Source organism: Aethalodelphis obliquidens, unplaced genomic scaffold (genome assembly GCF_003676395.1).
Source record: "Aethalodelphis obliquidens isolate GAN/ISIS:26980383/991018 unplaced genomic scaffold, ASM367639v1 scaffold36, whole genome shotgun sequence".
NCBI lineage: Eukaryota > Metazoa > Chordata > Mammalia > Artiodactyla > Delphinidae > Aethalodelphis > Aethalodelphis obliquidens.
Genome location: NW_020837980.1, coordinates 7,430,842 through 7,455,053, shown reverse-complemented (window position 1 = coordinate 7,455,053; position 24,212 = coordinate 7,430,842). Strand labels below are relative to the sequence as shown.

The 24,212-nt window shown below is 37.8% G+C and overlaps 1 long non-coding RNA gene across 3 annotated transcripts in view; it reads right to left on the bottom strand.

Annotated features, from left to right (window-relative positions):
* LOC113632352 (uncharacterized) overlaps positions 1–24,212 on the bottom strand; it is a 309,091-nt gene that overhangs the window by 162,647 nt on the left and 122,232 nt on the right. For all 3 annotated transcript variants that reach the window (XR_003437769.1, XR_003437770.1, XR_003437771.1), the window contains one exon: positions 12,127–12,213. This is a non-coding gene — a long non-coding RNA (uncharacterized LOC113632352). The remainder of the gene's footprint in view (positions 1–12,126; positions 12,214–24,212) is intronic.

Genomic DNA, 24,212 nt, shown 5'->3' with positions numbered 1-24,212 from the left:
AAAAAAAAAAAAAAAAAAAAATTAAAAAAAACAAAAAAAACCTTCCCTAATATGGGAAAGGAAATGGTTAATCAAGTCTAGGAAGCAGAGAGAGTCACAGACAGGATAAATCCAAGGAGAAACACACCAAGACACATATTAATCAAACTGTCAAAAATTAAATACAAAGAAAACCTATTAAAAGCAGCAAGGGAAAAGCAACAAATAACACATAAGGGAATCTCCATAAGGTTAACAGCTGATCTTTCAGCAGAAACTCTGTAAGCCAGAAGGGACTGGCAGGACATATTTAAAGTGATGAAGGAGAAAAACCTACAACCAAGATTACTCTACCCAGGAAGGATCTCATTCAGATTTGATGGAGAAATTAAAACCTTTACAGACAGGCAAAAGCTGAGCGAGTTCAGCACCACTAAACCACCTTTACAACAAATGCTAAAGGAACTTCTCTAGGCAAGAAACACAAGAGAAGGAAAAGACCTACAATAACAAGCCCAAAACAATTAAGAAAATGGGAATAGGAACATACAGATCGATAATTACCTTAAATGTAAACGGACTAAATGCTCCCACCAAAAGACACAGACTGGCTGAATGGATACAAAAACATGACCTATATATATGCTGTCTACAAGAGACCCACTTCAGACCTAGGGACACATACAGATTGAAAGTGAGGGGATGGAAAAAGATATTCCATGCAAATGGAAATCAAAAGAAAGCTGGAGTAGCTATTCTCATATCAGACAAAATAGACTTTAAAATAAAGACTATTACAAGAGACAAAGAAGGACACTACATAATGATCAAGGGATCAATCCAAGAAGAAGATATAACAATTGTAAATATTTATGCACCCAACATAGGAGCACCTCAATACATAAGGCAAATACTAACAGCCATAAAAGGGGAAATTGACAGTAACACAATCATAGTAGGGGACGTTAACACCCCACTTTCACCAATGGACAGATTATCCAAAATGAAAATAAATAAGGAAACACAAGCTTTAAATGATACATTAAACAAGATGGACTTAATTGACATTTATAGGACATTCCATCCAAAAATAACAGAATACACATTTTTCTCAAGTGCTCATGGAACATTCTCCAGGATAGATCATATCTTGGGTCACAAATCAAGCCTTGGTAAATTTAAGAAAATTGAAATTGTATCAAGTATCTTTTCTGAGCACAACACTATGAGACGAGATATCAATTACAGGAAAAGATATGTAAAATATACAAGCACATGGAGGATAAACAATACGCTATTGAATAGCCAAGACATCGCTGAAGAAATCAAAGAGCAAATCAAAAAATACCTAGAAACAAATAACAATGGAGACATGATGATCCAAAACCAATGGGAGGGCTTCCCTGGTGGCGCAGTGGTTGAGAGTCTGCCTGCCGATGCAGGGGACACGGGTTCGTGCCCCAGTCTGGGAAGATCCCACATGCCGTGGAGTGGCTGGGCCCGTGAACCATGGCCACTGAGCCTGCACGTCCAGAGCCTGTGCTCTGCAACGGGAGAGGCCACAACAGTGTGAGGCCCGCGTACAGCAAAAAAAAAAAAAAAAAAAAAAACCTATGGGATGCAGCAAAAGCAGTTCTCAGAGGGAAGTTTATAGCAATACAATCCTACCTTAAGAAACAGGAAACATTTCAAATAAACAACCTAACCCTGCACCTAAAGGAATTCGTGAAAGAAGAACAAAAACCCACAAGTTAGCAGAAGGAAATGAATCATAAAGATCATATCAGAAATAAATGAAAAAGAAATGAAGGAAACGATCAATAAAATTAAAAGCTGGTTCTTTGAGAAGATAAACAAAATTGATAAACCATTAGCCAGACCCACCAAGAATAAAAGGGAGAAGACTCAAATCAACGGAATTAGAAATGAAAAAGGAGAAGTAACAACTGACACTGAAGCAATACAAAGGATCATGAGAGATTACGACAAGCAACACTACGCTAATGAAATGGAAGACCTGGAAGAAATTGAAAAAATTTTAGAAATGCACAACCTGCCAAGACTGAACCAGGAAGAAATAGAAAATATGAACAGACCAATCACAAGCATTGAAATTGAAACTGTGATGAAAAATCTTCCAAAAAACAAAAGCCCAGGACCAGAGGGCTTCACAGGTGAATTCTATCAAACATTTAGAGAAGAGCTAACACCTATCCTTCTCAAACTCTTCCAAAATATAGCAGAGGGAGGAACACTCCCAAACTCATTCTATGAGGCCACCATCACCCTGATACCAAAATCACACAAAGATGTCACAAAGAAAGAAAATTACAGTAGGCCAATATCACTGAAGAACATAGATGCAAAAATCCTCAACAAAATACTAGCAAACAGAATCCAACAGCACATTAAAAGGACCATACACCATGATCAAGTGGTGTTTACGCCAGGAATGCAAGGATTCTTCAATATACACAAATCAATCAACGTGATACACCATAGTAAAAAATTGAAGGAGAAAAACCATATGATCATCTCAACAGATGCACAGAAAGCTTTCGACAAAATTCCACACCCATTTACGATAAAAACCCTCTAGAAAGTAGGCATAGAGGGAACTTTCCTCAACATAATAAAGGCCATATATGACAAACCCACAGCCAACATCGTCCTCAATGGTGAAAAACTGAAAGCATTTCCACTAAGATCAGGAACAAGACAAGGTTGCCCACTCTCACCACTATTATTCAACATAGTTCTGGAAGCTTTAGCCACAGCAATCAGAGAAGAAAAAGAAATAAAATGAATTCAGATTGGAAAAGAAGTAAAGCTGTCACTGTTTGCAGATGATATGATACTATACATAGAGAATCCTAAAGATGCTACCAGAAAAGTACTAGAGGTAATCAATGAATTTGGTAAAGTTGCAGGATACAAAATTAATGCACAGAAATTTCTGGCATTCCTATACACTAATGATGAAAAATCTGAAAGTGAAATTAAGAAAACACTCCCGTTTACCATTGCAACAAAAAGAATAAAATATCTAGGAATAAACCTACCTAAGGAGACAAAAGACCTGTATGCAGAAAATTATAAGACACTGATGAAAGAAATTAAAGATGATACAAATAGATGGAGAGATATACCATGTTCTTGGATTGGAAGAATCGACATTGTGAAAATAACTCTACTACCCAAAGCAATCTACAGATTCAATGCAATCCCTATCAAACTACCACTTGCATTTTTCACAGAACTAGAACAAAAATTTTCACAATTTGGATGGTAAAACATAAGACCCCGAATAGCCAAAGCAAACGTGAGGACGAAAAATGGAGCCTGAGGAATCAGGCTCCCTGACTTCAGACTATACTACAAAGCTACAGTAATCAAGACAGTATGGTACTGGCACAAAAACAGAAATATAGATCAATGGAACAGGATAGAAAGCCCAGAGATAAACCCACGCACATATGGTCACCTCATCTTTGACAAAGGAGTAAAGAATATACAGTGGAGAAAAGACAGCCTCTTCAATATGTGGTGCTGGGAAACCTGGACAGGTACATGTAAAAGAATGAAAGTAGAAAACTCCCTAACACCATACACAAAAATAAACTCAAAATGGAGTAAAGACCTAAAGGTAAGGCCAGACACTATCAAACTCTTAGAGGAAAACATAGGCAGAACACTTTATGACATAAATCACAGCAAGATCCTTTTTGACCCGCCTCCTAGAGAAATGGAAATTAAAACAAAAATAAACAAATGGGACCTAATGAAACTTAAAAGCTTTTGCACAGCAAAGGAAACCATAAACAAGACCAAAAGACAACCCTCAGAATGGGAGAAAATATTTGCAAATGAAGCAACTGACAATGTATTAATTTCCAAAATTTACAAGCAGCTCATGCAGCTCAATATCAAAAAAACAAACAACCCTATCCAAAAATGGGCAGAAGACCTAAATCGACATTTCTCCAAAGAAGATATACAGATTGCCAACAAACACATGAAAGAATGCTCAACATCATTAATCATTAGAGAAATGCAAATCAAAACTACAATGAGGGCTTCCCTGGTGGCGCAGTGGTTGAGAGTCCGCCTGCCGATGCAGGGGACATGGGTTCGTGCCCCAGTCCAGGAAGATCCCACATGCTGTGGAGTGGCTAGGCCCATGAGCTATGGCCGCTGAGCCTGCGCGTCCGGAGCCTGTGCTCCGCAACGGGAGAGGCCACAACAGTGAGAGACCCACATACCACAAAACAAAACAAAACAAAACAGAAAACAACTACAATGAGATATCATCTCACACAAGTCAGAATGGCCATCATCAAAAAATCTACAAACAATAAATGCTGGAGAGGGTGTGGAGAAAAGGGAACCCTCTTGCGCTGTAGGTGGGAATGTAAATTGATACAGCCACTATGGAGAACAGTATGGAGGTTCCTTAAAAAACTACAAATAGAACTACCATGTGACCCAGCAATCCCACTACTGGGCATATACCCTGAGAAAACCATAATTCAAAAAGAGTCATGTACCAAAATGTTCATTGCAGCTCTATTTACAATAGCCGAGACATGGAAGCAACCTAAGTGTCTAGAGACAGATAAATGGATAAAGATGATGTGGCACATATTTACAATGGAATATTACTCAGCCATACAAGAAATGGAATTGAACTATTTGTAGTGAGGTGTATGGACCTAGAGTCTGTCATACAGAGTGAGGCAATTCGGAAAGAGAAAAAGAAATACCGTATGCTAACAAATATATACGGAATCTAAAAAAAAAAGGTTCTGATGAACCTAGGGGCAGGACAGGAATAAAGATGCAAAGGTAGACAATGGAGGTGAGGACACGGAAGGGGGAAGGGTAAGCTGGGACGAAGTGAGAGAGTAGCATTGACATATATACAGTACCGAATGTAAAAGAGATACCTAGTGGGAAGCAGCTGCATAGCACAGGGAGATTAGCTCGGTGCTTAGTGACCACCTAGAGGGGTGGGATAGGGAGGGTGGGAGGGAGACACAAGAAGGAGGGGATATGGGGATATATGTATATATATAGCAGATTCACTTTGTTATACAGCAGAAACTAACACAACATTGTAAAGCAATTACGCTCCAATAAAGATGTTAAAATAAATAAATAAAAAATCAGAAGGTTACTGTGAAGCTTAGATGAGAAAATATATATAAAATTTACTGCATAAAGATGGCTTACAGCAGATGTTTCATAAGCATAGGCTATATTCTGTTTCCATTTCTGTTTCCTCCATAAGGAAGGCTATTGGACGTTACCGTAATAAAGCTTGTTAAACAAGGTTACATTTGATTCAATGAGTGATGGAAGAGAAAACTGGAGGGTAACAGGTTCTGAAATGAATGAAAAATAATGATTTATAGACGGTAATTGATAAAGCTACTCTTTCAAGAAGAATGAGAGGGTAATGGGATGTAGAACAAAGGAACAATAGTGTGAAGGAGAATCGGGGTGAAGGAAAAATGTTTGTGGGTGGTGGTGGTTGTTTTTTTAGGATGGAGGTTTGAGTGTGCCTATAACAAGGAAAGAAAGGGACTTACGAGGAGGAATATAAAAATGAGAAAGAGTAATAATACAGAAAATACCTTCAGGAAATAGAATATAAGAGCAGCATTGATCAAAGTTACAGTAGTTATAAAAACAAATTGCCAAATGAAGACAAACCCCTTATAGGCAGTTCAAGCCGGGCCTTCGGAGACCTGGGCTCACTTGAATCTAGCATTTCAATAGACAGTTACTCTTAGCCAGTGGTACCAAGGACTCCAGTGTTCAGGGCTGAGGAGTACTGTAGGAGCCTCCTACCTGCAGCTGCCTCTCCCTAATGCCTGAAATGGCAATTACTCATTAATATGTCAAGGGATTAACAGCTATGTAGCCTATTAAGATCCTATCTGTGGGCAGTACAGACTTCAGTTTGAAAGCTCCATCATTTATTATGGGTATAAGCTTGGGAAAGTTTTTAGATTTCTCTAAGCCTCAGATTCCTTTATTTTCTGGCCGTGCCACGCAGCTTGTAGGATCTTAGTTCCCCGACCAGGGATTGATCCCTGGCGCTCAGCAGTGAAAGTGCAGAGCTCTAGCAACTGGACTGCCAGGGAATTCCCGAGCCTCAATGTCTCGAACTCTAAGGATAACGTTTCCTACGTAACAGAATTGAAGATAATGTACACTAAGTAATTAATAGTGATTAGCATACAGAAAATAATGTTCCTTGTGGGGTGTTAGAGTACTGTAATTTGCCTATTTGCTTACTTTTGAATAATTTTTTCTTATCTTTTCATAAAACTTTGACCCCATCTAATATAACATGCTTACAGAGACTTGAGCTGAAATCACTATTACTGATGTTATCCTAGGGTGGTCAGATGAAGAGACTATCCCAGGATTCTGAATGTGGCTTGAGCCAATAGAACTGCGACATTCCCCCAAAGAAGCCTAGGCCTTTTGGGACACAGACACGTGTGACTCAAAAACTATCCATGGTATCCAGCTTCAAGAAGAGAAAAGAAGAAACATTTTCTTTTAAATTTTCAAATGCTGAGGACATTATCTTCGGGAACCTTCCCTAAGACTTCGGCATCTATTTACCTATTTTCTTCAGGTTCAAATCAATATGGTCCTTTGCCAAGGATGGCAAATTATTATACCAACAAAAGCACAAAATACAGAGATTCCGAGGTAAAAAGAATTCTCATTCTCCAATTTCATGTATGGATGTTATTATTGTAATTATCATTATTTAAGAAGTATTGTATTTAGCCAGTAGTTTTGAGTAGACCAATCCATTAAGAATACATTTTTAATGTAACACTCTTAGAATGTCTGAGACTTAATTTATAAATGTCCCAGTTTTTGTATTGCCATTTTTTAATCCTGAGTTCATATCCTACCAGAAAAGGCAGACTCTAACATGGAATCCCTACCTGTAGGTAATTAAATTGAATAGTAAAGACTATTTGGAATGGCTTAAAGTAACAGGGCAAAGGGAGGGGTTAGCAAAGTTCAAATAGAATGAATCTTTGATTCAGTAGAGGAACGCTTCTCAAACTTTCACGTGCCTATAGGTCAGCTGGAGATCTTTTTAAAATGCAGATTCTGATTCAGTAGACCTAAGGGTGGGGTCTGAGGTTTTGCATCTCTAACAAACTTCCAGGATCGAGGACGCTACTGACCCCCACCACACTCAAGTAGTGAGGAAGAATCTAGAATTCGGTAATGAGTAGGGAGGGAGCCTGCCATGTGCCCTCTAACTCAGCATCACAGAAAACATCTGAAAACTCAACCACCAGCCACCTGCCTTTTGGAGTCCTTCATCTTCTAACACAACAGCTCTCTGACATTTTGATGCTAAAAACTGACTTATCCACAAGCAGAGGCATAAACTCTGGAAACATTTCTTTATCCAGAAACCTGATGGACATTGATCAAGTAACTAGAGAAGAACCGTAACAAGGTGACATCATCTGTTGAGGTGAAAGAGCAAAAACAAGACCAGATACCTAACCAACTGCCTTTATCAGAACTACGCCATTCCATACACCTGAAAGCAATACAGTGTTATGCATCATTTATATCTCAATAATAAACAATTGGGCCATTCCATCACATATGCCAATGGTGATTCCCAAGATAGATCCTTTGGGAAAATGATAGCAAATCTTTCTATCGAAAGTTTTTTTCTGATGGGCCAATCAGTGTGAAATAGTTACTCTCCACTTTCTCTAGTATAAAACAAATTCAGATTCACATTTGATTTCAATAGATTTTAATTCAAAAATAAGCAATTATTTTAGAAGGAAGCACATGAGAAAAATACTTGAATATATGAAAACATTAAAGAGGTGGTATGCCCTAATTGCTTGTAGAATTATTTGCTTTGCTGAACACAGCACAAGAATTATAGTGGAAATCAATGCTCTGGTTTACCTCTTTTTAAGAGTGTCTATTTTTATTAGAATATTTCCTTTTCTAAAAGCAGTCACCATCTTTAAGCAATGAAGACAGGCTAGCTGTACCCAAGCGCTTTCAACTGTGGTCAGAGGGAGCACACATCCTCTAATGACCTCAGGAAAGATTATCAAAGATGTACTGTGAATGAAGATGTTTACTCAGCAGTGAGCTAGCACACATATTTAGGCGTTTTATTTTTAACAGCCAAAAAGAATGTCAGAAGCCTCATTTCCTGGTCGGATAATAAGCATCCTGCCCTAAGCATGGATGAGCACACAGCACATCATCTCAAATGTAGCATGAGTGATGGCTGTAAGTATGACAGCTGACACCTTCACTAAACCATTATTCTTGGAAATAAGGCAATCTATACACTCAGAGAGGAAGACTTTGCTAGCTGGGTGTTTACATCTGTATTTGCCACCTAGGGAGAATAACAGCCTTATTTCAGAACAAGTTGTATAAGTAGAGATACATCTTAAATTTTACAATGGAAGGGCCAATGCTTTTGTTTCTTTCAGTCATTTGTTTTCTGAGTACCTTAATGTAAAATGACTCTTGAAAGGCTTTTGCAAATTATCTTCTTGAACTGTACCCATCCTCTGGGATAAAGAGTTGTTGCAATTGCTTCAGAAATGGAAGTCTTGATTTTTATTTCACAGGTGCTGTATTTTTGAAGGCGCAGCAGCACAGTGGGACCTACGTCCACTTGTCTTCGTTCCCCTGATAAGGAGCAAAGCATCATGGGGGAGAGGCAGGCTCAGGCTCTCACTGAGAAGCCAGAGTTCGGGCTCCTTGTGAGAGCCATTCACCCTGTCACCAACACGATGCCTTACTTAAACTTCCCAGACAAAAACAGATATTCACTTGAGCTGGAAAAGCAGGGGGATGGAGAAGTGTAGAGCTACAAGTTTAAATATTTCAGCTCTGTCTGTCAAAATGACTCCCTGTGTGTAGGTAACCTTGGCCAGGTTAATTCACTTAAGCTGCAAAGAGTTGCTCCACCTTTCCTGTCAAGCAAACGAACAACTACTGTTTAAAATAATGACGAACACGAAGACAGTGCATCAAATTAACTTGAAGTGGATATGACATCAGGCTGTGCCACCACTGACGATATTCAGATAGGAAACAAAATACTGGATTAAAAGCACGTTTGCCTTTTTAAAAAAAAAAAGTGGTAAATTTTGAAACATATAACCAATTTTAATTAATAATGCTTTATTATATCAATTAGCTTTTTCTAGGATGTAGCTATTAAATTAAACCCCACAGTTGGACAATTACCTTTTCTTCATTACTCTCCAATTGTTTCATAGGGATTGCTATCTTCCCTAGATTATAAACTAGATTATAAACTCCTCAAGGGCAGCAATATGCCTTTTTTGTTCACGATTTAAGGTTAATCACAAGATCTCTGTGCTACCCATGAGCTCCACATGAATAGAGAGATGGGGAAGGATTCCACTCCACCCTCCAAGTGCAGTAAGGGAATAAAATGTGCTCTTGTGCCACCATCTCCCTAAGTACTCTATTCCTTATTGCTTATTGTGGCACAGCTGGATTAAACTAGAAGTTTAATGGGGATTTGGGGACAATGGAGAAGGTGAGGACATTTTGTACCCTTGTCTCACCTTATGGGTGTCGGCCCCAGTGCTTTGGCACCAACTCATTTGTCCTACTGCTCCTAGCTCTGAGATCTGACTGCAGGAGTTTAAATTTCTACTCCTTTGTTTGAATAAAATTGAAGTATCTCTGCACAGTGATTCTTGGTACAGCCATCTATTCTGTAATTATAATACCACTAATAATTACTATTTACTGAGCGTGTATTAAATAATTAGTTCTTTAAGTAGATTATCTAATTAAATCTACTCGAAAACACTGTGTGGCAGCTATTATTAGTCCCAAGACAGAGATAAGGAAATCGAAGCCCAGAGATCTTATCTAACTTCATATATCTGCTAAGTGAAGGAGGAAGTATTTGAAACTGGGTCTGACTACAAAATAAGCCATCTCTATGTTTGTCAGATTGTATGGCTACTGAATAAACTCTGCACAGTGAGGTAGGGAAATCAATGGAGCAGTCATTTGTTCCGGGGACAGCTAAAATACCACTATAAAAAACTTTGCCCATATATACAGGGAGAAAAAAGGCTCATAGCAACACTCTATGTAATAACCAAAAAAAAAGAAAAGAAAAGAAAAAGAAAAAGGATAAAAGAGAAGCAACCCAAAGATCAACCATAAACAAATAAGTAGATTATGGTATAGCCATGGGATAGAATATTATATAACAGTGAAAATAGTGAAATACAACTACAGGTAACAATGTGAAAGAATCTCAGGGATTAAAGATTAAACAAAAAAGCTATTGCAGAAAAATACATGGCATGCGATTCCACTTATAAAGCTCTTTGACACGCAAGACTAAACAATACAACAAGGGAATAGGAACACAAAATTCATGTCAGGACAGGGATGGGCTGTTAAGACAGAAGTGGAAAGAAGAGATCTTAGAAGGACTCTCATAAGATGGCAAAGTTAAATAAAGTGTTCTTAAACTTGGTAGTGGGGGTCCAGGGAACACTGCATAGTTATACTTTAAATTTTTTGTGTTTTTTTTAAATGATAGCAAAATATATATAGTACAAAATTGACTATTTTAACAATGTCTAAAATGTATAGTTCAGTGTCATTAAACATATTCACATTGTTATGGAACTGTTATCACTAGATAACATTAATTATTCTTTTTGTCTATTAACATTAGATTAAAAGAGTTTGTAGCAATAGCTGGTGATACTTATATAATCTTCATATCTTTGGTAAATTCTAAACAACTCATGATTGTAAGAAAATGTCTCTCATTTTGTAGTGAGAAATCTGGCTTTTGTTGCTGAGAAAAGTACATTGAGTTAGTCTTGGGGTAATTAATATAATACGTGGAGAAAGGTTAAGATGTTTGATCTGAAATAAATAAAAAGCAGCAACATATTTTCAATGGGATCTGAAGGTTCAAGGATACCTTGAGTTTAAGGAGTTCTATCTACTACATGTTGGGTTGATTGTAAAGGAAATTTTAAGTCAGATAGTTTTTACTATTGCATTAATTAAATTCCATCTCTCTTTCTAATTATTATATAGCCCAGTAGTTTTTTTTAAAAAAAGTATGACAGCTGCATCTGTACACTTTCCAAATATGCAGCGTAGTTAGAAATGGCAAGGAACTGTTTTATAATGTTTTCCATAATGCCAACTGTCCATGGGTTATGTGAAGAGCAAGCATAAATAGCAGGTAGGAAGCCCAATGGAGTTATATCCTATCTTCCATCAGCTCACACTTTTGAGCACTATTGATCTCAGGTTTTTCTCCAATGCTGGCATTTCAGACCCAAGTTTAGCAATTTCTTGCTGCAGTTGTTCATTTGTTCCCTGTGCCTGCTGCAGCATGACTTGATCATTGTTTAAATGCATTTGTAATTTCAGAAACTGAGGGAAGAAAAAAAAAAAAGAGAGTGGGGCTGTTTTAGGCAATAATGCTCTGTTTTATAATAAAAGAAGCCATTGAAAGCTGATTATGTAACAAATCCATCAAGGCTGCAAAAGTACACCAGAGAATGAAGCATGATGGGAATTTTTAAGTCAGATATAATTTCTTTTCTGCCTGCAGGAGTTCTTTGTTAAAAAGCAATATATTAACTCATTAAAAAAATCTGGAAAGACTTCAAAAAAAGTAGCTTAATCTGCTACATTTTATGACATTTTATAGCCAATTCATGTTTTAACAAGTTCATTCACTTAATCATTACAATAGATTATCTGATACATTTCTCTTTAATAAACTAGATTTTTCCTCATGAAGTATATATAGCTTGTTTAGATTTTTTTAAAAGCTCAGTTTCTTTATAGGATAATTCCATAAATATTCACAAAGTACAATTTTGTGTTACACATTTTTATAAAGGGTCTAGCCAACAATGCACCATGAATAATAATGATGATACACTTTGCTGGTTCTTCTTCTTTAGGATTTTAATTAAAAGTAAGCATATGGCACTTAGAAGGCAGCATACAGATGATTTGTAAGGAATGACATGGCAAAGTAAACTAAAATTGTAAATAATTGTTTCATCGTCCAAATACCTGAGTTTCACTGAATTCTGAGAGGCAGCAGGGTCCAGTGGAATCCCTTGGATGATATAGCCAGATTTCTGTTTTCTCAGTTGTCAACTGTAAATGAAAATATCATCAACTAACTTTATTGCAGAAAGAAATGAAACACCAGGTGGACAATCTAAACCTAATTATAATTTGTTGGGAGCATTCAGTTAAGCATTTTCTGGAAACTCATATGTAGGAATGCACATAGACCCAATTTGATAATGCTGCACACAGTGCTGATTCATTAAATTTCTATAAATCTCTGAGTTTCTTTTAAAAAGTAACTTGTGTGTATGGGTGCCTATGGAATACACACACATATATGCATTACAATAAACTTTATGTGTATATATGTCTCTCCTCCACCCCACCCATGCTCTAGGTACCTTCTCGGTCAGTGAGATCTAGCCAACACACTGTACTGTAACATATTCCTGGCTAAAAAGCATTAATCCACCATATTGCAAAGGTCCTCTGCCAAACAGTACTCTATCTCATTTTCCTGAGTTGAGTGAGTTCTAAAACATGTATTGTTTACTACGCTATGGCTGTTCTTTCTACTATTTATTGTGTGTTATGGTGAACAGTTTTGACCCATAACATCTGACAAAAGTCAAAAAGTATGCAAGCAATACTTACACCTAAGAAAGGTGGTAAGGAGATAAGCAGACCACAATGTGTCTTCAAGAAAATGACTTAGGAATCAGAGAATAAATATCACGAAGCACTTACTTATATTTGAAAGCCCTTTGACCTTCATAAACATCATAAACATCACTGAAAGCTGGAGGACTGACCAGCAAAGAGAGACTGTCCGTGTTGACTGTCTGGAGAGCATCTCCTTAAGGCTGTCCTCCAATGAACCCACATAGAAATGATCCTACCGTTTTTGGGAATACATCCTCTGAATTAAACCAGGTGTGCCATATCCAAAAGTTTCTGGAAACATGGTCTCTTTCGGAAAGTAATTTAAAAGATACAGCTTTTTGATGGGACAAAGGGTGTTAAAGAAACTGGCTGATTCACAAGAGATGCATCACCAAGTGAAGAGAAGGACCACATCTGGTGAAAGTAACAAGAGTAAAAAGGGTGAAAGTATGTCAAGAGAGAGAAAACAAATGATAAGTTGATATAAATTTAAATCCCATGCCTAACCTGGCACACTTAAGGCAAAACAGAAGTCACTCTGGCAGAAGACAGTGAGTATCAGTGCATAAAGGTTAAGCTTGCTCAACCAACAGTGCCCGGCACATTTTTACATATATAGTAAGTGGTTAGTGAATGAATCCACAAAGAGCCTACATGACCCAACTAAAATTAGCCTCTAACTAGAGAGGTCAGTCTTGTTTTCCAGATAGTAGGCAAAATGTTACAAAAATTGCACCAGCAGGAAGAACCCACAGCAAGTAAACACTTTACCTCTTTTTGATATTAAAAAATAAAGATAACTCTAAACTATATATTTAATCACAAGACAAGGAGATTTCTTACACCTACTTACTCAGGGCAAAACTTTATGAAAAACCATAAAGGGTCTTTTTTACATCTTTCTTTCCAACTTCTTAAACCTCCCAATTCATCCCACCCCACCCCACCCCACCCCAGCTTTCCGCGCTTGGTGTCCATACGTTTGTTCTCTACATCTGTGTCTCAATTTCTGCCCTGCAAACCGGTTCATATGTACCAATTTTATAGATTCCACATATATGCATTAATATATCTGTTTTTCTCTTTCTGACTTACTTCACTCTGTATAACAGTCTCTAGGTCCATCCACATCTCTACAAATGACCCAACTTTGTTCCTTTTTATGGCTGAGTAGTATTCCATTGTATATATGTACTACATCTTCTTTATGTATTCATCTGTCGATGGGCATTTAGGTTGCTTCCATGTCTTGGCTATTGTAAATAGTGCTGCAATGAACATTGGGGTGTAAGTGTCATTTTGAATTATGGTTTTCTCAGGGTATATGTCCAGTAGTGGGATTGCTGAGTCATATGGTAGTTCTATTTTTAGTTTTTTAAGGAACCTCCATACTGTTCTCCACAGTGGCTGTATCAATTTACATTCCCATCAACAGTGCAAGAGGGTGCCCTTTTCTCCACACCTCTCCAGCAACTGATGTTTGTAGATTTTCTGATGATACCCACTCTAACTGGTGTCAGGTGATACCTCATTGTAGTTTTGATTTGCATTTCTCTAATGATTATGATGTTGAGCATCTTTTCATGTGCCTCTTGGCCATCTGTATGTCTTCTTTGGAGAAATGTCTATTTAGGTCTTGTGCCCATCTTTTGATTGGGTTGTTTGTTTTTTTAATATTGAGCTGCATGGACTGTTTATATATTTTGGAGATTAATCCTTTGTCCGTTGATTTGTTTGCAAATATTTTCTCCTACTCCAGCAGTCTTTTCCTCTTGTTTATAGTTTCCTTTGCTGTGCAAAAACTTTTAAGTTTCATTAGGTTCCATTTGTTTATTTTTGTTTTTATTTCCATTACTCGACGAGGTGGGTCAAAAAAGATCTTGCTGTGATTTATTTCAAAGAGTGTTCTTCCTATGTTTTCCTCTAAGAGTTTTATAGTGTCTGATCTTACATCTAGGTGTTTAACCCATTTTGAGTTTATTTTTGTGTATGGTGTTAGGGAGTGTTCTAATTTCATTCTCTTACAAGTAGCTGTCCAGTTTCCCCAGCACCACTTATTGAAGAGACTGTCTTTTCTCCATTGTACATCCTTGCCTCCTTTGTAATAGATTAGGAGACCATAGGTGCGTGGGTTTATCTCTGGGCTTTCTATCCTATTCCATTGATCTATATTTCCATTTTTGTGCCAGTACCATATTGTCTTCATTACTGTAGCTTTGTAGTATAGTCTGAAGTCAGGGAGTCTGATTCTTCCAGCTCTGTTATTTTCCCTCAAGATTGCTTTGGCTGTTCGGGGTCTTTTGTGTCTCCATACAAATTTTAAGATTTTTTGTTCCAGTTCTGTAAAAAAATGTCATTGGTAATTTGATAGGGATTGCACTGAATCTGTAGATTGCTTTGGGTAGTATAGTCATTTTCACAGTATTGACTCTTCTAATCCAAGGACATGGTATATCTCACAATCTGTGTAATCTTTCATTTCTTTCATCAGTGCCTTATAGTTTTCTGAGTACATGTTTTTTACCTACTTAGGTAGGTTTATTCCTAGGTATTTTCTTCTTTTTGTTGCAATGGTGAATGGGATTATTTCCTTAATTTCTCTTTCTGATATTTTGTTGTTTGTGCATAGGAATGCAAGAGATTTCTGTGCATTATTTTGTAGCCTGCAACTTTACTTTACTAAATTCATTCTTTAGCTCTAGTAGTTTTCTGGTCGCATCTTTAGGATTCTCTATGTATAGTGTCATGTCATCTGCAAACAGTGACAGTTTTACTTCTTCTTTTCCAATTTGTATTTCTTTTATTTCTTTTTCTTCTGTGATTGCTGTGGCTAGGACTTCCAAAACTATATTGAATAACAGTGGTGAGAGTGGACTTCTTTGTCTTCTTCCTGATCTTAGAGAAAATGCTTTCAAGTTTTTCACCATTGAGAATGATATTTGCTGTGGGTTTGTCATATATGGCCTTTTTTATGTTGAGGTAGGTTCCCTCTATTCCCACTCTCTGGAGAGGTTTTATCATAAATGGGTGTTGAATTTTGCCAAAAGCTTTTTCTGCATCTATTAAAATGATCATATGGTTTTTATTCTTCCGTTTGTTAATACAGTGTAGTGTATCACACTGACTGAATGCACATATTGAAGAATCCTTGAATCCCTGGGATAAATCTCACTTGAGCATGGTGTATGATCCTTTTAATGTGTTGTTGGATTCTGTTTGCATTTTGTTGAGGTTTTTGCATCCATATTCATCAGTGACATTGGTCTGTAATTTTCTTTTTTTATAGTATTTTGTCTGGTTTTGGTATCCGGGTGATGGTGGCCTCATAGAATGAGTTTGGGAGTGTTCCTTCCTCTGCAACTTTTTGGAAGAGTGTGATAAGGATGGGTGTTAGCTCTTCTCTAAATGTTTGATAGAATTCACCTGTGTAGCCAACTGGTCCTGGACTTTGGTTTGTTGGAAGATTTTTAATCACAGTTTCAATTCATTACATCTGATTGGTCTGTTCATATTTTCTATTTCTTCCTGGTTCAGTCTTGGAAGCTTATACCTTTCTAAGAATTCGTCCATTTCTTCCAGATTGTCCATTTTATTGGCATAGAGTTGCTTGTAGTAGTCTCTTAGGATGCTTTGTATTTCTGCCGTGTCTGTTGTAACTTCTCCTTTTTCATTTCTAATTTTATTGATTTGAGTACTTTCCCTCTTTTTCTTGATGAGTCTGGCTAAAGGTTTATCAACTTTGTTTATCTTCTGAAAGAATCAGTTTTTAGTTTTATTGATCTTTGCTATTGTTTTCTTTGTTTCTATTTCATTAATTTCTGCTCTGATCTTTATGATTTCTTTCCTTCTACTAACTTTGGGTTTTGTTTGTTCTTCTTTCTCTAGCTCCTTTAGGTGTAAGGTTAGATTGTTTATTTGAGATTTTTCTTGTTTCTTGAGGTAGGCCTGTATTGCTATAAACTTTCCTCTTAGAACTGCTTTTGCTGCATCCCATAGGTTTTGGATCGTTGTGCTTTCACTGTCATTTGTCTCTAGGTATTTTTTGATTTCCTCTTTGATTTCATCAATGATGTCTTGGTTATTTAGTAATGTATTGTTTAGTTTCCATGTGTTTGTATTTTTTATGTTTTTTCCCTGTAATTGATTTCTAATCTCATAGCCTTCTGGTCAGAAAACATGCTTGATATGATTTCAATTTTCTTAAATTTACCAAGTCTTCATTTGTGACCTAAGATGTGATCTACCCTGGAGGATGTTCCGTGTGCACTTGAGGTGAAAGTGTAATCTGCTGTTTTCAGATGGTATGTCCTATAAATGTCAGTTAAATCTATCTTGTCTATTGTGTCAATTAAAGCTTGTGTTTCCTTATTAATTTTCTGTTTGGATGATCTGTCTATTGGTGTAAGTGAGGTGTTAAAATCCCCTGCTATTACTGTGCTACTGTCAATTTCCTCTTTTATATCTGTTAGCATTTGCCTTTTGTATTGAGGTGCTTCTATGTTGGTTGCATATATGTTTATAATTGTTACATCTTCTTCTCGGATGAATCCCTTGGTCATTATGTAGTGTCCTTCTTTGTCTCTTGTAACATTCTTTATTTTAAAGTCTATTTTATCTGATATGAGTATTGCTACTCCAGCTTTGATTTCCATTTGCACAGAATATCTTTTTCCATCCCCTCACTTTCAGTCTGTATGTGTCCCTAGGTCTGAAGTGGGGCTCTTGTAGGCAGCATATAGATGGGTCTTGTTTTTGTATCTATTCAGTGAGCCTGTGTCTTTTGGTTGGAGCATTTAATCCATTCACCTTTAAGGTAATTATAGATATGTATGTTCCTATTATAATTTTCTTAATTCTTATGGGTTTGTTTTCATAGGTCCTTTTCTCCTCTTGTGTTTCCCACTCAAAGAAGTTCCTTTAGCATTTGTTATAGAGCTGGTTTGGTGGTCCTGAATTCTCTTAGCTTTTGCTTGTCTGTAAAGCTTTTGATTTCCCTGTCGAATCTGAATGAGATCCTTGCCGGGTAGAGTAATCTCGGTTGTAGGTTCTTTCCTTTCATCACTTTAAATATATCATGCCACTCCCTTCTGGCTTGTAGAGTTTCTGCTGAGAAATCAGCTGTTAACCTTATGGGGATTCCCTTGTATTCCCTTTGTTCCCTTGTTGGTTTTAATAATTTTTCTTTGTCTTTAATTTTTGTCAGTTGGATGACTATGTGTCTCGGTGTGTTTCTCCTTGGGTTTATCCTGCCTGGGACTCTCTGCACTTCCTGGACTTGGGTGGCTATTTCCTTTCCCATGTTAGGGAAGTTTTCGACTGTAATCTCGTCAAATATTTTCTCGGGTCCTTTCTCTCTCTCTTCTCTTTCTGGGACCGCTATAATGCAAATGTTGCTGCATCTAATGTTGTCCCAGAGGTCTCTTGGGCTGTCTTCATTTCTTTTCATTCTTTTTTCTTTATTCTGTTCTGTGTCAGGGATTTCCACCATTCTGTCTTCTAGGTCACTTACCCATTCTTCTACCTCAGTTATTCTGCTATTGATTCCTTGTAGTGTATTTTTCATTTCAATTATTGTATTGTCCATCTTTTTTTGTTTGCTCTTTAATTCTTCTAGGTCTTTGTTAAACATTTCTTGCATCTTCTCCATCTTTGCCTCCATTCTTTTTCTGAGGTTCTGGATCTTCTTCACTATCATTATTCTGAATTCTTTTTCTGGCGGGTTGCCTATCTCCACTTCCTTTAGCTGTTTTTCTGGAGTTTTATCTTGTTCCTTCATCTGATACGTAGTGTTCTGTCTTTTCATTTTGTCTATCTTTCTGTGAATGTGGTTTTCGTTCCACAGGCTGCAGGACTGTAGTTCTTGTTTCTGCTGTCTGCCCTCTGGTGGATAAGGCTTTCTAAGAGGCTTGTGCAAACTTCCTGATGGGAGGGACTGGTGGCGGGTAGAGCTGGCTGTTGCTCTGGTGGTCAGAGCTCAGTAAAACTTTAATCCCCTTGCCCGCTGATGGGTGGGGCTGAGTTCCCTCCCCGTTGGTGGTTTGGCCTGAGGCAACCCATCACTGGAGTCTATAGGCTCTTTGGCAGGGCTAATGGCAGACTCCCAGAGTGTTCACGCCACGGATTACTTCCCAGAACTTCTGCTGCCAGTGTCCTTGTCTCCGTGGTGAGCCACAACCTCCCCCCACCTCTGGAGAAGACCCTCCAACACTAGCATGTAGGCCTCTTTCAGTCTCCTTTGGGGTCACTGCTCCTTCCCCCTGGGTCCTGATGTTCACACTACTTTGTGTGTGCCTTCCAAGGGTGGAGTCTTCATTTCCCCCAGTCCTGTCAAAGTCCTGCAATCCAATCCCGCTTGCTTACAAAGTCTGATTCTCTGGGAATTCCTCCTCCTTTTGCCAGCCCTCCAGGTTGGGAAGCCTGATATGCGGCTAAGAATCTTCACTCCAGTGGGTGGACTCCTGTGGTATAGTTGTTCTCCAGTTTGTAGGTCACCCATCCAGCGGTTATGGGATTTGATTTTCTTGTGATTCTGCCCCTCCTACCACCTCATTGCAGCTTCTCCTTCATTTTTGGATGTGGGGTATCTTTTTTGGTGAGTTGCAGTGTCTTCCTGTCGATGACTGTTCAGCAGTTAGTTGTGATTCTGGTGCTCTCTCAAGAGGGAGTGAGCGCATGTCCTTCTACTCCGCCATCTTGAACCAATCTCCTTAATTTTCACACTTTCTACAAAAATTTTCCCCTTCTCATTTCTACATCTCCCGGGTTGGGGGGGAAAATATGTGAACTCTTCCACACTCCTCTGCCCTACCCTCATCTTTCCTACCCACGCATATGTTTAGTGGGAAAGAAAAGTTTTCAAAAATATATAAGAAAATCCTGGGAATTCCCTGGTGGTCCAGTGATTAGGATTCCGCACTCTCACTGCCAAGGGCCTGGGTTCGATCCCTGGTCAGGGAACTAAGATCCTGCAAGCCTCATGGCACAATCAAAAAAGAAAAAAAAAAGAAAAAGAAAAGAAAAGAGAAAATTCTTTTGTTGGCAAATAAGACAGAGTGTTTAACCTCTATCAGTCATTCTTCCTGCTCCTATTGAATCTTCAGAGGCATGAGGGCTGAGGTTGTGGAAGAAGAGGCAGAGGAAGTGGGAAGGACCCAGGAGAAGTGACGCATTCATTCTTTAAGCAGTGTCCAGGCTCACTGACCAAGCTGGAGGAGATACCACAGTCAGTAAGATGCAGCCCCACTCTGATGTAACTTTCATTCTAAAGGTAGAAAAGCTAACAAACAAATAATAATAAAATAATTATAAAATTGGAAATGTTATGAAAGAAACTAGGGCTGAAAGATAATAATGGCTGTTGTGCATTGGGGGTGGACACCCACTTTAGGTAGAATACTCAAGGCTAAATGAGGAGTTGGCCACATAGGAAGATGGGGAAGCACTTCCTGGGGAAAATAACCAGGACAACTGGTGCTGAGCTGGAAAGAGTGTGAGGGGCAGAAACCCCAATGACTGGTTCTGCAAAGATTGCTCTGGTTGACTTACAGAGAATAGATTGCAGGAGGCCAAAAGCAAAAGCAGAGGGCCTGTTGCAGGAGCCTTGGTAAGAGAAGTGGGCTGCTGGACTCAGATAGGGCAGAGGAGATGGACAAAAGTGAAGAGATGAGGCTTGACAATGGAGTGGGTGTCGGGATGCAAGAAAAGGGGAGAATCAACAGTGACTCTTGGATTCCAACCTTGAACATCTAGGTGGCCACTGGTGGCATGCATTGACCCATGGGTTAAGACCAGAGACTGGGAACAGATTTGAGGGAAGGATAGAGTGACTGAAATCAAAAATTCCCTGTAATGCACTTTTTGTGGATTTACTCTGTCAGAATTGGCAATAAGCAGAAATCCACCTACAAATAACTTCATTGCTGATCCTGTTTGAGCTGTGAAATATCTGTTTTATAAAATGAAGGGATTACAAATCTAAATACTGTAATTATTCCTCTCAACCTGGTATAACAATAACCATGTGAGAACTGTAATGAGTCTCACTTAATGCACAACACATTCTGAGCTTCTCAGAGGAAAGTACTGAATATGTGTGGAAAGCTCATTAATTTAGTATCCAGGAATGTGTCATTAGATGCAGTAGTGTTAAAAATAAGAGTAGAGGTCTAAACATAGTAGCATAGTTTCCTCTGCACAGAATACTATCTGTAACAGATTAACAAGTGACCTTGTTACTGTTCATGGATCCTGGCCTAGTTTGAGTCTGTGAGCATTGAAGCAAGTAATTTCAGAAATCTCACAATCCGGAAAAGTATCATTGCCTTATTTGAAGTAAAGTCCATTGTATTTAGGGATGAGATTCTTCCCCTTTTCTTTGACTTCTGTGCTGTTAGAGTTGAGGAGACTCCCACAGTTTACACATGGGTTTACTTAGTTCACAATCTCGACTAGAGGACAAATGATTTATTGTACAAGATTATTCATAGAAGACTAAACATGGCTCTTCCTGCCATATCAGTTGTTCCATTGCATTAATATTTCAATGTTTTACATGAATTCATGTATGGAGTAATAGTCATTTACCAAATTTCATTGTCCCCTGATGCATACATCAGCAAATCTTCAGAGGTCTGAAGTGATGCGATATATAGCCCATTCCTGAATGTCTCTAGAGAAAAGAGACTTTCCAGTTGGATCAATTCAAAAACATTAAGAGTCTGTGTACCATGTATGAGAAACTGTGTTAGGGGCCAAGGATACAGAGTTTGTCTTGCATCATGTCTCTATAAACTGCCTCAAACTCCCATTTATATTTTTTTATATCAACTAATATTTATTGAGCGTTTAGTGTGTTCCAGTAAGTATTTTATGTAGTTTCAAGGAATAACTCAAAGACAGTTATTTTGCGTACAAATGTTCTCACATAGGAATAAGATGATCAGCTTGTGCCAGTTTGTCTGGGACTGCCTCTGTGTTTTTTGTAATTGAAATGAAATTCATATAACATAAAATTAATCATTTAGAGTATACAATTCACTGACACTTAATACATTCACAGTGTTGTGCAATCACAATCCCTATCTAGTTTGAAAACATTTTCATCACCCCAAAAGAAACTCCCTCCCCCATTAAGTAGTCGCTATCTATTCTCACATCCCCCAGTCGCTGGCAACCACCAACCTGTCTTCTGTTTCTATGGATTTACCTACTCCTGACATTTCACATAAATGAAATCATGGCATAATGTTTTAGAGGTTCAATATTGTAGCAGGTATCCTTTCAATGGCCAAATAATACTGTGTTATGCGTATATCCTAAATTTGTTTATTTGTTGTCAGTGGATGGACATTGGGTGGTTTCCACCTTTTAGCTACTGTAAATAATGCTTCTATGGACATCGTGTACAAGTATTTGAGTACCTGTTTTCAGTTCTTTGGGATATATACCCAGGAGTGTAATTGCTAGATCACATGATAATTCTGCGTTTAACTTTTTGAAGAACCACCAAACTGTTTTCCACAGTGGGTGTACCCATTTTACATTGCCACCAGCAATGTACAAGCATTCCAATTCCCCACATCCTCGCCAAGATTTGTTATTCTCAGCTTTTATGGGTTTTAGGGGCTTTTGTCTGTTTGTTTGGTTTTTTTAAAATAGTAGTAATCCTACTGAGTGTAAAGTGGTATCTCCATGGTTTTGAGTTTCATTTCCCTAATGCCTAATGATGTTAAGCATCTTTTCAGGTGCTTATTGGCCATTTGTCTATCTTCTTTGGAGAAATGTCTATTCAAGTGCTTTGTACATGTTTTAATTGGGTAGTTTGTCTTTTTGTTATTCAGTTATAGGAATTGTTCCTATATTCTCAATACTACCCCCTTATCAGATATATGATTTGCAAATAATTTCTCCCATTGTGTAGGATGTCTCATCACTTTCTTGATAACATCCTTTGATGATCAAAAGTTCTAAATACTGGTGAAGTACAATTTATCTATTTCTCCTTTTGCTGATTATGGTATAATATCTAAGAATGCTTTTCAAATCCAAAGTCACAAAGATTTAGGCCTATGTTTTCTTCTAAGAGCTTTATAGTTCTAACTATATTAGGTTGTTGTTTCATTTTACATTAATTTTTGTATATGGTGTGAGGTAGTGGTACAGTTTCATTCTTTTGCATGTGGATATCCAGTTATCCCAACCCCATTTGTTGAAGAGACTATTCTTTTCCCACTGGATTGTCTTGGCACCCTTGTAAAACATCAGTTGACCATACTGTGTGGGTTTATTACTAGACTCTCATTTCTATTCCATTGGTCTACATGTCTGTCCTATGCCAAGACTCAAAGCCTCACTTCTTGGGTAAGGGCAGAGAAAAGAGAAAAGTTCATACAAAAATACACATAGATTAAAAAACACAGTTACCACCATTGAGGAGCTCACAGTCTAAATCAGGGATGCACAATCCCTTGAAATTATACAAAAAATTTTCCTGAATGGACAGATCACATTTATCGATGGAGAAAGATCCACAGTTTTCCTGAGGTTCCCAAAAGTGTGTATAACATAAACAAAAAAAAAAGGAATTAATTAAGAAAACAACTGTTTCAGTCCTAGGTATATATTAGAATCTCCCAGGAAGATTTTAAAAACTAATGATTCTTTGGACTCATACCTAGAGATTCTGATTCAATTGGATGGGAGTTGGGCCCATGTTATTAACATTTTTTAAAAGCTCCTAAGTAATTAAAATTTGCTGGGAGTGTTGAGGACCCCTGATCTAAAAGGAGAGTCATCATTATATATAACAATGTAGGTTATTACATATTATATAAATAATTGCAATATAGTATGATAAATGCTAAATATGGAAATTTACAATAACTATTCTCTTTTTCCCTAAGATCTCACAAAGTATAATTGGGAAATTTCTGATATAATAGAAAGACTGAGCAAAAATTTAAGAGAACTTTTAACCCAAATCCCTGTATCTTTATTTTTCTCTGTTTCTGGAAGCTGCCACAAAATGTCTTGGTACTGAGTCAAGTTTGACTGCAACGATACGAGAAAGCCTGAGCCAGGTCCATCAGCTAAGCCCCTCCTGGGTTCCTGCACCTCAGAAACTGTAAGATTATAGATGTCTGTTGTTGCAAGTGACAAAGTTTTGGGATTGTTATGCAGCAACATACAAGAGTACAGATGGTAAATAAATATTCAAACACATTATTAAAAATAAGCACCCTTTCATAGGTGATCCCGTGTGTAGAAGAAAGACAATGGTTGGCCTTGGGCTCAGGAACCTGGGTTCTAGTTGAGCCCCATCACTTGTTCTGTGAAATGGGAATAATAATGTTTGTCTCCTTGGCCAGAACTGCATCACTTGTCCACAGCTAAAGCAATTATGATTCTTCCCTTTCAGCTCA